Source organism: Taeniopygia guttata, chromosome 1A, assembly GCF_048771995.1.
Source record: "Taeniopygia guttata chromosome 1A, bTaeGut7.mat, whole genome shotgun sequence".
Classification (NCBI taxonomy): domain Eukaryota; kingdom Metazoa; phylum Chordata; class Aves; order Passeriformes; family Estrildidae; genus Taeniopygia; species Taeniopygia guttata.
The window spans coordinates 5,051,894-5,068,521 of NC_133025.1; the positions used below are offsets into that span (position 1 = coordinate 5,051,894).

Below are 16,628 nucleotides of genomic sequence, written 5' to 3' on the forward strand. Positions count from 1 at the left end.
GAAGAACTGTAATGCAATACATGTCTCTCTTGGAACTCTGACCATGGTAGCAGAAGAGTAATATAAGTAAAAACACATATTTTGGTCAGAAGTGTGGTAAATCCTACTGAATGATTCTACAAGGAGAATAAAAGGCCTTCAAATTTCAGCTATATCAATTTAATGTAAGCAGATTGATGAAAAAATGAAACTGTGCTCTACATCTGTGGAGATAATGCAGTCCTGATCCCAGAAGCCTCTGATTTCTCATTTAAATTAAACCAGTCCAGTCTTGGATGTCATTGCACTGTTTGTTTCCAGCATAATGGAAATGCTCCCCATGGCTCTCGTGTGATGCAGATCAAACTGGTGAATCTACAAGTGACTCCATCATCCAGATTTCTTTTGGCAGCTCTCAGAAGGTCTCAGTGGAAGTTGCCCTGCTGATTACAGCCACATCTATACAGCCACATTGAGTGGATATTCCAAATGACTCACCAGTCACGGGGGCTGCAGGCAGACAGGAGGTTTTTGTTATTTCAAGATATAATTTATAATTTTCATAACACAAATTATGGAATTATCAATGCTAAAGAACAGTATTTTAAGTTTGGGAAGACTTTAAGCTGGGATATAAACAAGGCCTGGCCTTACTTCTTCATGAATGATCTGAAGGAGAGAGAAGCAATGAGTTAAACATAATCATTACCTCTGTGAAACTAAGAGTTACTGTCAGCTCCAGCAAGGACAGAGGCACACTGGAAAGGGACCAAAAGAACATGAAGATATGATGGGAAAATATATGATTTTCAGGCTCGAGAGAGGAAGGGAAGAAATAACCCAAAATTGCCTGCAGTAGAGGAACAGCTACAAAATAGGATTAAAATGTATAAAAGGAGTTTGCAATACTATGTGTGAGAAAAATAACAATAATAATACTAGAAGTAAAATTGAGCTGAGGCATATTCTGCTTAGTTGAGCTAGAAATGTTGTTAAAATGTCCAAATCTTCAATAGCTTGTGCTTTATAAATGTTACCGTCTGGATAGAGCTGAAGTCTTCCCTCCTTCCCTTCCTTTTTTCCCTTCCTTCACTCCCTATCTCTCCCCCTTACATAATTTCTTCTTTTTCTTTCCTTCCTCCCTTTCTTCCACATATCCTGCTGATCCTTGGATAGCAGGATATGTGGAAGGAGGAAATTTTTCCTCCTCCAAAGATTAATATATTCAAAATTTCATCATGAAAAGTGTGCCATCTACCTGTTCTCTCTCAAGCTGGGGGACCTGACAGAGGTCCTGAGATAAAAAGTGGAAGCACTTGGAGAATGCAGCGAAATGTCTCAAACCACTGTCAGAGAAGGAAGCTGCCCTAAGATAAGGCACCACAACAGGAAGCTGCTAATTCCAGACCTAAATGGAGGGGAAGGTTTGGAATTAGCACAGCAGAGAAGATTCCACTGCGAAGGCTGTGGGATCCTGTGGTGAGAGCAGATGGCAACAACAGGCAGCCAGGCTTGGTGAGTCAGCTCTGGGTGCCTTACACAGGCAAAAATTCCCTCCATGGCAAACTGTGAGAAAGGAAGAAACTCCTTACAGATGTGCTAGAACAAGTTGTGGGAATGGAACCTACACCCTGTGGATATCTTGGACCTGGATTCTATAAAATGGTACCTCCAGAAGAGCACTCTGGGACTCACAGCACTGGGAAGGCAAGAAGAAGACCAATGGGATGCTGCTGGAATCCATGTGGTCGTGGTAAATTTATTTAATCTGTCTCCCTCTCACTCTCTTTCTCCTTCCTCACCTCTCCTTATTTCTATCTCTCTACCTCACATTTGCTGTTAAACACAATCTATACAATTAAATTTAGTCTATGGTCTTGTTTGCACTTTAATTCTGGCAGAGGCATCTCTCAATAATTAGATCCCTGCAGAGGGGGCTCCCTTCTCCTGGGTCAATAGATTCCTGCCTCTCCTGCTGCTGAAGTGGGCTGTGGCATCCTCTCCCCTCAAGTGCTGCAAGCTGGACTTAACAACAGAAATTAATCTTCAAAGCAACAAAAAAAAAAATTGATTGAATCTTTCCCAGGACACATTGAGGATTGAACTTCAAGTCAGGTGTCCAGTGAGAAATCCACTCTGGGAAGCTGTGGGTCCCTTCTAAGTTGTGTTCTTCATTATACAAGGGTTTCTGATAATTTAAGGCATCTCTGCTGGGTTTAAATGCCCAAGTTTGGGCATCTGAATCCCACCAAAAGAATCATCTTTGCTTTTATATAAATTTTTTAGACATCTTTGTTTTTATATAAATTAAATAACATCTCCATAGGTTTTTCCCTTTTGAACTTCAGCAACTGAATGCCCTCATGTTTTCTTTTAATATTTTGAAGGATTACTCTGACTCTTCTTTTAGCCTGCCCTTCCATTAGATTCAGCCAGCATTGGCTCAGGCCTGTTTGCCTTTAATTTGACCTTGAATATAATTCATGAGATAGGTGACAGCTGATTATCTCTCAGTAAAACCCAACTAATGAAGGATATATTTGGCTGAGGAGAAAGAGAATCGGAATTTTTGTAAAAAAGACATTCCCAGCTATACAGCTTTAAAATATCAGAAACTACCATCTGCAGGTAAATTCAGGGGACAGTAAAATACAGAAAGATATTTCTAACTTTTAAACATAAGCAGTATTTCTTAGTGATTTCTCACTGATTGCATCTCATCACATAAAGCTAGAATTTGCTAGGACAGAATGGAATTAAATTATATACATGTGTTCCGGCATTTTTGTGAGAAAGAAAACCAAGAGCTGTCACTATCAAATTAAACATCAAGTGGTAGAAATTAGGGAAATATGTACATATACATATGCATATTTACCTTTTAACATTCTTTTCCTTAAAGAAGTTCTCAAAAATAAATTTATTACTCTGCATTAAGGCTAAAACTGTTGCAGAAAGTCAAAATATTTAAAACCTTTATGTTCAATTACAATGACCCACCCAAAAATCCTGAAGGAAAAATTGAATTGAGTGTGCTTTTATCAGTCAACTGAATCTACTATACTGCACTAAAAGTTTAAGGAATAAAGATTTCTCTCTTCATAAAAATATCCTTAGGACATTAAAATTCACTTTAAAGCATCAAATATTTGATTTTTTTTAATTCAAACTGATGCAATATCCTGGCTTGACTGATTTCAAGTAGCAATTGCCAAATTCTTTGGAGCAATTGTTGTGGATAACTGAAAACTTTTTGCAGGACTATCTGCAAAACTCAAATGTGATTAGAATAATTGAGAAAATATATGTGACTATGTGTTATGCTTCTCTAATTATTTTACAAGGGCAAACCCACAGCATAATTATTACAGGGTGGCTTTCAGGAATAGCTTTATTAGTTTTTAATTTCTTCATACTGGGAGGAGTCACTGCCATTGGGATTTGTGAATACATTGGGATTTAATGATTACTACTACATTTATAAGGCTCAATCTGTATCCTCATATCCATGAACAGTTGAAATTTATTGGGAATTTAAAATTGAACTGTTTGTAAGAAAAATATCAGTGTTTAAAAACAAACCAAACCTTTAGTTTTGACTTCCCTAATTTAAATAAACCATTAGCTAAGTTTTTATTGATCTCTCACTTTTAGCTGTTACAGTAGGTATTTATCACTTTGTTCTTAAATTGGTCTACCAATTTACTTGGCATTTCATATAATACAGAGTGGGAGTTGCTTTTTCTATGTCTTTTTGTTTGTTTTTCTGTTTTCATTTACCTTTTTTTTTAATTTAGTATGAAATGTTTAAATCTATCTTGAATAATATAAAGTAGATTCTGAGACTTGTTGATTAGCTCAGTTTGTAAACTCCATCACAATTCAAACACAGAAAATAATGCAAAACCAACAGATTGAGTCTGTGGAGTCATCCTTATTTTCTATGCCAGGGTACTTCTATAATTAAGAAAATAAAAATCCTTACTCTAAGATCTATTAATCCACCAGAAGTCTGTGTTTGATGGAAGCAGAATAATTTTTTGGACACATTTTTTTGTTGTTGATTTTGCTGTCTAGATATAGGGTTTGGAGCCCTTAAAGTTCTTGCTGATCAAAGTTTAGGTCTTATATGTTTAAAATTTCCTAATAACTCAAAAATTGCTGAGAATTAAGATTCACCTGCTTCAGCTGGGAGATTTCAACAGTATGTTCTATACCAGAGTTTGACTCTACACAAGGAAAGGACATAAAGGATAGAAAAAGGAAATAATAAAGAGTAAACTAGTATTCTAAAACTGGAGATGAAACAGATTTTATGAATCATCCTCTGAAAATGCCTATTTTTCATTACTGACTATCAAAAGAGGTCAGGGTGACCTGCTCAGATGTAGCTCTTTGTTTTTTAGATTTCCAGATATTAGGTGAGATGAACTGCACATTAAATGACTAACATGGATTTTTAAACATTTTTTTGGATTGACAGAATTCTAAAAATAAGAGTTTTGAACATAAATACAGCCTTAACAAATTTCCTGAAAACTTGCTACTGCAGAGTCTGAATTAAATCAACACCTCTGATAATAACAAGATATTCACTTGGATTCACACTCTTGATAAGGATCAGTACAGCTTATGCAAAACCTGACAGTACCCAGAATAGCAGAGTTGGGGGAATTTATAGAGCTGATTACTCATTACATACAAACAGTAAAATAAAAGTTGTTATTTTGTTGACTTTTTAAATTGTGCTTGATATTCTTTTTTTTTTTTTTTTTGGCAGACTGTACAAAACTATGAAAACATAGAGGTTGAAACAAATGTTAAATGTGCTTTGTGCTTCTTTAAGAATAACTCTTCCTGGAAAAGAAGGGGGGATTGTAGTTTTACTGAATTAGTGGATTAGACTGTGTTAGCTCTGGGGTAATAATTTAAGTTTCAATATTTACTTGAAATTCTTTCCTTATATTAGTCTTGTACATGTTAAATAAGACACCAGTGCAGTTGTGACATTTCACAATATTCAATGTAATGAATTGGTTCTTTTTAGCCAATTTAATGGAGGCAATAACTCACACTTTAAAAGCAGTTTTATAAAGCCTCCTCCTGCGTTAAAGCCACAGGTGCAGATAATCAAATAATTGTTAAATCAGATCATTTGAGATCCTCTGAAAATATTCTTGGGCCACACACCACTGCCTTTACCTGTGCAAGAAAACCACAATTCTCATACCTTTTCCATTCCACTTTGCAGCGCCAATAAACACATCTCCCCTAGCACAAAACTCCATCCTTCTCTCCATATTAATCTTTGCACTTGGGGAAAACATTCCCTAGAAATGAAATTATCAAGTAAACTCTGTGGTGCCCAAATGTATCAGGAAGTATCACTTTTCTTGAGATGTGTAAGGGGGAGAATGGGGAGTGAACACAGGAGTGATGGGTTATCTTCATGCAGACATTTCACTCTCGGCGAGCAAATGTCGATTTTCCCCTTTTGACGCCCTGAAATTGTGCGAGGCATTTCACAAAGCAAACTTGATTTTTTTTCTTTTTTTTTTTTTTTGTCACTAGCTGGAATTCAAGCTAAATTCAATATGACACAGTCAAAGTCGGAAGACAGACAGGAGTAAAGGTAGAGAAAAAAGGTGAGGAAAATGACAGGAATAATTCACTGACATGATCAGGGAGCTAAGAGGGGCAAGATGTAGTCTGTCTGAGCAGCTGAACTTGTGTACTGATTGTAGCTAGCAGGAATAACATTTAAGTAGATGTTAAATAAGATTGATATGACACTGGCCCCTGTGGAGAATTTTCACTCTGAATTACTGGCTTTGTCATAGGAGCATACCCAAAAACTTTGATTAGAGATCAGCAGACCAACCTTTGGTGCTGTTCAGAGTGACGGCAGCTCTGATATTTTCATCAAAACTATTACATGACATACAGTCTCACATGCATCTCCTGGATCAATACAAATCCACACTGTCTCCAGTGGTGATTGAAAGATTCTCTGTGTGAGCTGCTGCTGTGAAAACCTGTTCAGTGGTGCTGGGGTGGAGAAACAAGCTCAGTGAAGGGTAAATGAGTGGTTCATTATCAGGTGGATTTGATTCATTATTAGTCATTCCAAAGGCTCATACTCTGAAGATAGGTGAATGCCTAAAGTGACAGATTGGCTCCCTTTCTCATCTTTAATAGAGAAACCATTCCCAGCTTTCATGGTGCCTTTTGGGAAAGTGTCCTTTAAAGAAATGAGCACCCTGGTCTAGAGGGAGGTGTCCCAGACAAAGGTGGGGGTTTGGAACCAGAAGATTTTTCAGATCCCTTCAAACCCTTTTGATGATTCCAGTACTCTGTGAAACATATCTGCACTTTGCAAAGAAATCCCCAACATCAGAGAACCACACATCCCTCTTGAGGTACCCTCCTAAGGAATTTTTATATTAAAACACATTCAGTGACATTTTCACATGTATGCTGGAGATCTGCCTACCTACAATCTAATTTAGGAAGCTATTAAAGGTCTCTGTTTCCAGGAGTGTCATTCTCCTTTTGGAGTGCAAAACCTGCATCATTTACAGTCCTAGAAGGAAGGGAAACATGCAGCTCAGTCTCCAGGTGATAAGTTTCCCTATGTGAATGCCATATACACATGCATTCAGTGCCATATGAAAAGCTTTGAGGTAGTCAAAACCACTTTCCAGAAATAACACTGGACCTCTGGGGTATCCACACCCTACCAGAACAGTGAGTGGTTCAGGCAACTAAGTGAGATCTCAGCCTGGAGATCAGCTTGAAAGCAAGAAATTCATGTTTTGGTGTCTCTGTATAGATATCAAAAGGTCTCCTTTTAGTCAGGAGAGAGCTAAACAAGTTAGAGAACACATCCTGGAGAACAGTTCAGCTCACTCTTGGATCCTAGTGATGGATTCAGTTGACTTTTAGTGCCACTGAAAGATCATAATCATAATCATTAATGAAGGAGGAGGAGGAGGAGAAGAAGAAGAAAAAGCAGCAGCAGAAGAAGAAGAGCAAGAACAAGAAGCAGCAGCTATCTCCTAGATATTAAAATATTCTGATATTTTCTTCCTATCCTTTGGTCAGTGATCCAGTGGTCCAAATACAGACATGTGGCCCTGTTTCAGATGCCTCAGTGATCTTGCCTCGTCTCCAATTCCCTCCCATTGGTCTGCCCATTGCAGATACTAGGAATGACATAAGACAACTCCAGTTTTTCTAGACAGACTTATTTTGGCAACTGAATCAAGATTCCCCTTTCCAGATGAAGCAAACCCAGCACATGCACAGTATCTTTCTAGATCTTCATTGTCCTTCTCTTGATCTTCATCTTTTATATTCAATGCCCTATAAACAAGGCTGAGGTTGAGCATATGAGAGCAGCTCCCCCCTGAGACTGACATACACCCATCCCATTAAACCAGCCCTGAAGGGAATGTTCCCTTTTCTGCTCCAGGGTTACACCATTCACCTTCATCCTTGTAAAATTTCAACCTCTATGGTGTTTTCTCATGCTAATGTCTAGCAATTTACTTCTACGTTACATGAATTTAATTTCCTTCCCAGGAATTTAGCAATTTATACTGGTTTTTATTAGTATTGAAACTTCCCATGAACCAAAATTCAAACTGTTTCTCCAAATTTTTAATGCAACCTTCCACTCTGGTCTCCCCAGGACTCACAACCTCTTCATTTTTTCCCTTTCATCAGTTAAGCCCATCGTTCACAGCAACACTGAAAAGGATAACAAGGCTCTGGTTTAGCACACATTTATTTATTGGTGTCCTGCCAGTATTGCGGAGATTCTCTCACCAGAGTCCTCTGAGACATGTTGATCAACTGCTGAAAATTCAAGCCTGACCAACACAGAGGAAAAGGAGCAGAGAGACATGAAACAAATTGCCTAAAAGTAAACAACAGAGCCTCTTGTTGGAGACTAGTATCTAAAATGAAACTTTAGTTGGAAATCAAGGTTCAACCTTAGCACTGCATCAGCTGTCACTTCTTCATTCTTTTATGATTCACTGCTGTGCTGTTGCTGAGGGGAAATTACCCCAAACAAGATTTTATCAGGAATAGAGTAACACTTAAAGGCAGCTCCAGAACAACTGGGCATCCTTACAAGCAAGATGCATTCAGCCACTCATTTCTGTTCTGCACAGGCAGACAAAATTGTAATAAATATTAAGCAAAGATTACTAATTTGGATCAATCAAGGTTATGATTGTAAAGCTTAACATACACAGCAAACCAAATATGGTGGGTTGCTTTATTCCAGTGTATTTTTCCTCCATTCTGTTCAGTGCCAAACTAGAAATGTTCTGAGAGGCATCATTTTGTTGGCAGCAAATGCTGTCAGTCTTATTTAGCAATCATAATTTTTTGAAATTGAAAAAGTCTATAAGATCATCAAGTTGATTTTGGTTTATCCACAAAAAAGATATGTCCTCCTAAGAGTGACAAGTCTTACACTGAAACAAGGCTAGCTGTGGATTGCAGCAAATGCTGCCCCCCTGTCTGTGTTGCAGTTGGCTTTGCCCCATCAAAGCCCTGCTAAATTCTCTCCTGACAAAGTTTTGTCATGAGCTATGTGCGAGTTCTGTTGGACACAATGCAGACAGCCCAGGAGGAAAAGGAACCCAGCTCACAGGCTGCAGAAGCTCTGATTTTTTCTGAAGGCTCATCCCATTAGACTCTTTCCCCTCTTGTACCAGAGGTGATGGCTCTGGGCATGCAGAGTAAAGTCCTGCAGCACACATTCCACATGCCTGCTGATTCTCCATGTGGCCAGATTTACCACCCACAAAACTGATTTTCCCCTGAATTTCTGTTCCAGGCAGGATGAGCTTGGCACACATTCACATTCAGTCTATAGCTTTGAGATAGTACCAGTGCAACTTCTGGCTTTGCAGTGAAGATGCAGGAAACTCATCAGTCTGAGCAGCACAGGCTGGGATAGTTCTTCCCAAGGGCAAAAATATCTGCCATCCAGCGGATAAAACCTGGTGTGTAAACTGTCCTGATTGTACCTCAGAGCCAGCAGCAGTCAGACAGTCCACACAGGGTCTTTTGGTTAGTAAATTCTATGAAAGATGAAATGTGTTAATTTAAATGTCTCAGGCTTTTAGGACGAACCTTGGGGTCTCACATCTGGGTGAAATTAGGAGGAGCAGCAGGAAGAAAATTCAACCCAATGGCTTCTGTGTAAAACCTGGGCCATGACCAGGAGTTATTTGCAATGTACATTCACTCCCACTGTGAAATGGCCCTCAGGTATTCAGTTGTCAAAATACAAATGTATATTAGTTACCAGATGGGGAGTGAAAGTAGATGTTCTGCAACATTCCCCATTCTGCACAATAAACATGAGTTAATTCAGAAATGCCTGTGATTTTAATCTGAAGAGGATCACAGAGAAAATTAACAACTGCAGTCACAGAATCACAAAATGGTTTGGACTGGAAGGAACCTTAAAGATCACCCAGTTCCAACACCTTGCCATAGGCAGGGACACATTCCACTATCCCAGGTTTCTCCAAGCCTCATCCAACCTGGCCTTGAACCTTTTGTCCTATTTGATTACTTTTTTCTTTATTTTTTTTTTCCCAGAATGGCAGAATTTGGGTTAAATAGGGATAGATATCCAAAACAGGAAAAAGTAAATCTGACTTTTGTTTTCATGTGCCCTCTACTAGGACCTGGTGTGAAAAGCTACTGCTGATAATCTTAATGGACAGGCAAGTTCTCTTTTGGTAGACCTCTGTATGTCACCAATGGCAGGTGATACAGAGTGTTTCAGAACAGAACTGTGATAAAAGATGATGTGCTGGAAAGATATGGATTTATTAAGAAGAGGTCAAGGCCAGAAATCAGCCTAGGACCAGTGATTAACAATTGTTAGGGAGCAGTCAGCAACAAATTATTATTATTTTCCACTATGGCATCTAGATAAGGAAGGTTACAATGAATTCTAGATAATTCCCTTCATTTGCTGATCATCCTGCATTCAAACATTCCAGCAAGTTAAACTCCTTCATCATATCCATGCACCTTCCTGGCTCTCTGAAGATAACCTGTCAGTTTGCTCTGTTCACCACTTAAATTATCAGAACTTCCTTAAATCTTATGCCTTTTTGTTGCTATCAGGAGTCAGCAGTGATTTTTTTTCCCTTATCACTCTAACACCAAGAAATGCTGGGAAATATTGTCTGCTCTGTCTGCAGGGAAAATAAATGATAGCTGTCAGTCTGCCCTATATTCTAGAAAGCTCTTTTGCACTCCAGAAACAAAGAATCTTCTGGCATTTTGACAAGCTCTTTTAGTCGAAAGGAAAAATAATCAAAAAGATCAATATGAAGTCTGAAATGAATGGATTTTAGAGAATTGGGACTTTTTTTTTGTGCCACTGCAGGCAGAGAATGCCTGCAGACACACAAGGATTTAACTGCAGCTCTGGGCAAGGATGTGCTGTTCAGAGGAGTAGTCCTTGGAAATTAGGGGTGGCTGAAGAGGATGAAATGAAAACTCAGATTTTGTGGCCTTTGTGCACTGGAGAAGCCTTTAAGCAGGAGATGTCCATTGGTACAAGATGTTAAACACACATCTTGAATTTGTCTGGGAAGGAGGTGTAGGGAACCTTCCCATGGACCACTTCCTCCTGCATCCCTTTTCAAGCCCATCAAGACCATGTGCTTCATGAACCTGAGATCCTGAGATCAAGTCTCTGAGGTTCTGAAAAATGGCAGTTAATATAGATAGAGGTGATTATTATTGTTAATTATTTAAATTCAAAAGTTGGAGGTTTTTTTCAATTAATAGGAATTTCAGTGGAAAACGAAGTTTAAGACAACTGAAATCACCTGCCTGTGCAGTTAGAATCTGGGTATGGTTTCAGATGAGAAAGGAAAGAATGCATGCAACAGGATAAAAATACACTTTTCTTGAAAAAACTTTTGCAGAAAGGAGGATAAGAGCTCAAACACACCTACAGATATTTTGCCTCAAATACAGCACCGTGCATTGATCCAAAAGGCTTTTTTTCCTTATTCTGGAATTAATCTTCCGCCTCCCCATCGTTTTACTTTTGTGTCTGCCTTATCCAACCCTTAACCTGAGCAACCTTTTCTATTTTCAAACATATTATTATAGTGACAGCTATCTACTGAAAGATCAGCCCTCCATAGATGTTATTTAAACACAGTCCACACCCACTAAAGAGCTTTTTCTGAGTAATGTAGAGATAAAAGTTGTAAACAAGCAGCATCCTACATAGAAGTGATGTTCTGCATCCTTGTACTTTCTCCGCAGCCCTGATCACCTGGTTCTTTACTTTCATGCTGGGCAGAGATTTCTTTAGAAGAACTTTATCAGAAAAAATCCTGTTATTAATTGCTTCATTGACAATTATAAACTCAGGAATAGTCTTTCCACTGGAGCAGGAACTCAGCATTGTCACAGTTTTATTTATTTTCCTTTGTTTCTAAACATTCTACTGGAGTTTGCAGGCTTACAAATACTCAACTTTTCTGCATTTATTGTGCGCAAACCTTGTGCAGAAATATTCTCCTTAAAGAACAAACAATGCAAGACACAGCGGTAGCAGAGGTTAAAGGAAATATTCAACTGGCTGACTAATGGAAGGAAAAATCAATTATATGGACAGCTAAAAATCCAAAACCCTCTCTGATATTTCTATTTTTTCTGGCCTTGGGGAAGTTTTATTGCATGCAACATTGTTCTTAGAGAACATCAGCTCAACCGAAAATAGTATTGACTTGTATATTGTAAACTCTTTTGGGCTAGCACCATATTTGTCTTTATGTTCAAGGAACCTAATTGTTATTGAGGGCCCTGGCTTGTGCTTTTAGATAAAGAGAACTGCATCCTTACAGAAGGAAATTTGAACAATAAGTTCTGAATATGACAGGAAATAATAGCAAGTCGCTGTAAATTGTGATGTTTTCATATGAAAGTGGGGATACAAAATGAGAATAAGCTCAGTGGAAGTGGGAAAACTGCAATGAGGAAGTTTTCTCAGTGTTCTGAATTGCTGGCCAGCAACTAAGTTGCTGAACTTTGTTCCTGGAAACACAAACCCAGTACTAAAATCATAATGTACACCATGGAGGCCACTACATTTCCCTTTGGGGTCCAACTTCCGTTGTGGTCATTCACAGCAGACTTAAGCTTTTTTTTCTCTTTATATTTATTCAGTTGATTTCTTGAGTACCTTAAATTTCTCAGGGTCACTGTAAATTTTTTGACTTTATTTTTTCTTTCAAGACAAATTCTGAGTTTTCAAAATCTCCACAAATCTTCCAATAAATCTACCTTCGCAAATATGATGCTTAGGCAAAAAACTGAAACAGTGCTTTTCAGTCCCATCAAAATGGAATTGTTTTTCCTTTAACATCTGGATTTTTATTTAACTAAATCACCATTTATATTTTTTAATATAAAAAGGGAAATAATGCCCTTTGATTTATCAGAGGATAAATTTATTTATGTATCATGTTCATAATTAAACATTAAACCTTGAAAAGGAAATCTACTGGAATAATGAGATTTTTTAAAAAAATCTAGAAAACAGACTCTATGAGGAGAGACTGAAGAAAAGAATATGTTTATTAGAGCTGTCTTTGGATGTATGAAAGATTGTTGAAAAGAGAAAGAGAATACAATACCTTTTGTTTTGATTTTTAATGGATAGTCCACTACAGAGTCCACAAAAAAGGACAAAGTTTGAAATAAGGTGAAGGTTTAATGTCATCCAGGTTAAATGTGAAGGAATAACCTTAATATTAGAAAGGATAACACTTAAATAAGTTATTTCCATAGATGTGGAATCTCATTTGCAGGTTTCTTTAATTATTTGGTCAGGAAAACAAAATGTGAGAAATGGCAAAAGACACTAAACTTCCCTTTGAACTAAGGAATTAACAAGACTTGTACTTGATTTTCTTTAATTCTTGTATATTATTTTCTTATTACAATGCATATGTGACAATGACCACTCATCATAAGCCTTTGCAGTTCTTTTGATTTTAAATGGAATCAAAGCGTGATTTTTGAACCATTTCTAAGGGCGCTGTTAGGGACCTAAAGACAGAAACAAGGGTCAAAGTGTTACATGCATCTAAATAAAGGAGGGTTTCCTGAGGAGAATTTCTTGCCAGCAAGAGAATTAAAAGTCATTGCATGGAAGTCTTTAGCGACTCTTGTTATTCATAAATAGTAAAAAGAATATTTATGCCATGCAAAGACGGTTAAAAGGTCGTGCAATAACACTACTGGGAAAAGTAATTTTATATATTTATAAATATATCACATTCCATGGCAATAGAAATCTCCCTGCAATCCTAATGACAAGTAAAAGCTTTGACTGAATTCCAAAATTTATTACTTCTCTTAGATCAGTACATCACCCATGAAACTTCACACTGAATTTCCAAGGGAATAAAAAACGAAAGTGGAAGATGTTCAGAAGCAATTATATAAATTGTTCTCTGGAGCCCAAACATTAATTTATTCTGCAAATAAAGTTAGTGCTAATTTCTCCACAAAACAGACTTTTCAAATTTGGGTTAGGTCAAAAGCACTGGTGTTATCCCCAGTTCACTCTGTTGCAAACTGCTGCAGTTCCTGCATGACTGCCAACATCAAGGGTGCAGCTTCATGTCCCTCTTGATCTCTTGGTTTCTACTGGGGTCTGGAACTGGGCCCTTCCATGCAAGACAGACATTGAGGGGCTGGAGCCTGTCCATGAAGGGAGCAGAGCTGAGGAAGGGTCTGGAATACCAGGAGCGGCTGAAGGAGCTTGGAAGGGACTCATCCTGGAAAGAAAAGGAGGCTTAGAGGGACTTGTTTGCTCACCCTTGAAAAAAAGGAGTCTTGGAGGGACTTTCTTGCTCTGCACAACTCCCTGAGAGGACCTTTTGGGGGTCAGCCTCCTACCAGATAACAAATGGTGGGACAAAAGAAGAAACAACTCCAAGTTGCACCAGGAGAGATTTAAATTGGATATGAGGGAAAATTTCCTCACTCAAGAGGTTGTCAAACACTGTAACAGGCTGACAAGCGGAGTGATGGTGATGCCTTGTGAAGGCTGAACTAGAGCAGAGGCTTGACTGAATTAAAGAATAAAGTAGGGATTTATTAAGAGGCCTCAACTGATACACCTTGGGCAGCACAAGAGCCCAGCCAGGGCTACACCCAAAAGGAACCAAAATGGTCACAAAAAATGGATGACCGATCACAGGGTCTCATATTTTTATAAGTTCTGCTCCATTTGCATATTGGAGTAAATTGTCCAGTTATAGCTTTAGGTTATGAAGTCCCATCCTTCTTGTTTTTCTTTCTTCAGTCCACATTATTTATGCTCTTGTATGGGCCTGAAATTTTTATTGGTAGTCCTTAGTCCCAGCTAGAGAAGGAATTGTTTTGTCTCCCTGTTCTGTGAACAGAGCTCACCATCCCATAATATGAAATCCAGACCCACACACTAAAGCAGCACAGAATCTGAAAAATATAAAAGCTAAAACCTGAGGCATCAATGGAACTGCTATCCCTTGGAAGTGTTCAAAAAATGAGTAGATGTGACACTAGGAGACATAGCTTAGTGGTGGGTTTGTTTAATGGTTGAACTTGATGGTCAATACTCTCAGAGGTCTCTTCCAGACTTAACATTTCTGTCGTTCAGAAAAGGTCTGGGAAACAGGTATTATGTGTTGAATAAACACAGAATTAATATTATTGATGGCTCTTTATATTGTGTCACCCTATCTTTAGAGTAGACAGAAAGTTACAAGGAGAGTTGTAAAGATGTCGCTATTACTCCTGTTTTCAACTAAAGCTAAAGCTCGTGGCCAAAACAGAGCATGTGCAAACACAACACAGATTAGAATGTGCACATTGACCTTAAACTATCTCTTGTCTCAGAGTTGATTTTTGTCTTTGGGGAGTTTTGTATTTCTAAATTATCTAAGTATTGAAGCAGTGAATTTAGACCTGTTGCCAATTATTCTTCATATTGTGGTCGAAGAAACTGATCCCCACAAAGTACAAGACTTCTGTGAGACAGGAGATTCCAGGCACAGAACAAAAGATTCTCACTTCTGTCACACATGGAGTAATGGTGGCACTAAGCAACAGATGCTTTACAAATACATGAGATTTTTTTTTTTTTTTCTTAGAGCTGTTCTGTACAGGGCCAGGAGTTGGACTTTGATGATCCCTGTGTGTCCCTTCAAACTCAGGATGTTATATGACTCACGAATTATGACTAAATTACTTTCAGATTTTATTGTGAATATATTTTAAAGCTTTTTGCTTGTCTTTATGACCAAGAATGTGTTTCACTTATCTACGATAAAGCTAGCAAAGGGAAAATTGCCTCTTTCCCAATATGTTCATCATATGGAAAAAACCTGCTTCCTTGGCTTCCTTTTACCAGCAGTCATTAATTAATTCTCATAACACTCCTGTAAGTGCCAGCATCTGTTAAACATTAGCACACATAGACAGATGAATCCTTTGAGGTTTTCTTTTGCATATTTGTTTTTACTCAAAGACACTCTATAGCTATCAATTTTTTTTAGTTCTTGGACACTAGATGTTCTGTCCAGATTTTTACCTTACCTAATGCTGGAACTCCAAAGCAGCAAGTTTTTGTTTTCCCTCTTTGAAATATGCATCACCACAATAACAGAAACATTGAAAAATATGTATTTATGTGTAAACCTTTCTACATTGTGACAATAAGCCCTCTTCTTGTCTGAACTTTCCTCATTTTACATTTAGTTTATCTTCAGTTTCCATGCATACAAGAGGCTTAAGGATAATTTATTATTATTATTATTACTATTATTATTATTATTATTATTATTATTATTATTATTATTCCACAGGCACACATCTGCTGTTCCTCATCTTTCACAGTAACATCCCCACAGACCTCAGTTAGGCCAGCACTGTCCCAGCATCTCAACTACATAAAAATCTTTGAGATTCTTATGAAAATCTGCACCCTTTTTTCCAAGTTAAATAAAGTGGATTTCTTTTACAGTCCTAAATCCTATTTCCAGAGCATTATTTATTTCATTCTAGTGATCTGAACGGGGAAATCAGACCCTAAAATATCAATTTGTCCCCATATCTGTGTAGTTGCAGCTCACCAGCTGAGTTGGGAATGTCATCCATGCCCCTCAGTCTTCACAAGGGTCCCAAAAGCATGAAGGTTAATTTAGTTACCGAGGAAAAATCAAAAATTAGATGAGGAAAAACACAATAAAAAAAATTAAAGCTTTTCTTCCAGGCTCATTTTCTTTCTGATCTTTCCTTGAACTGTTATCAAGACACTTATTGTTCGCCTGCACATGGGTTTTCTTTCTAATTATGAAGGTGAGCTGAAGTCAAATTCTCCCAGCAGTAGACTTTTTTTTTGCTTCCTGAGCTGGTGAAAAAATTAGAAAAAAGAAACAGCAAACATCCAGATTTTTTTGTCATTCTAGTCTCCTTTTCTATTTTATTTATCTCTGACCATTGTGCTCTGCTCTTATTAACCAGTCATAACAATCTATTAATCTACTATTTTGTTACTGAATTTTTCAGAGGAAAGGAATTTTAGAAGTCAG

General features: G+C 37.8%; 1 long non-coding RNA gene across 1 annotated transcript in view; it reads left to right on the top strand.

Moving 5' to 3' along the window:
- The first annotated feature begins 1,145 nt into the window (after positions 1-1,145).
- Positions 1,146-16,628, top strand: part of LOC140680671 (uncharacterized) — a 182,617-nt gene continuing 167,134 nt past the window's right edge. Inside the window, exon 1 of the long non-coding RNA XR_012052027.1 lies at positions 1,146-1,732. This is a non-coding gene — a long non-coding RNA (uncharacterized lncRNA). The remainder of the gene's footprint in view (positions 1,733-16,628) is intronic.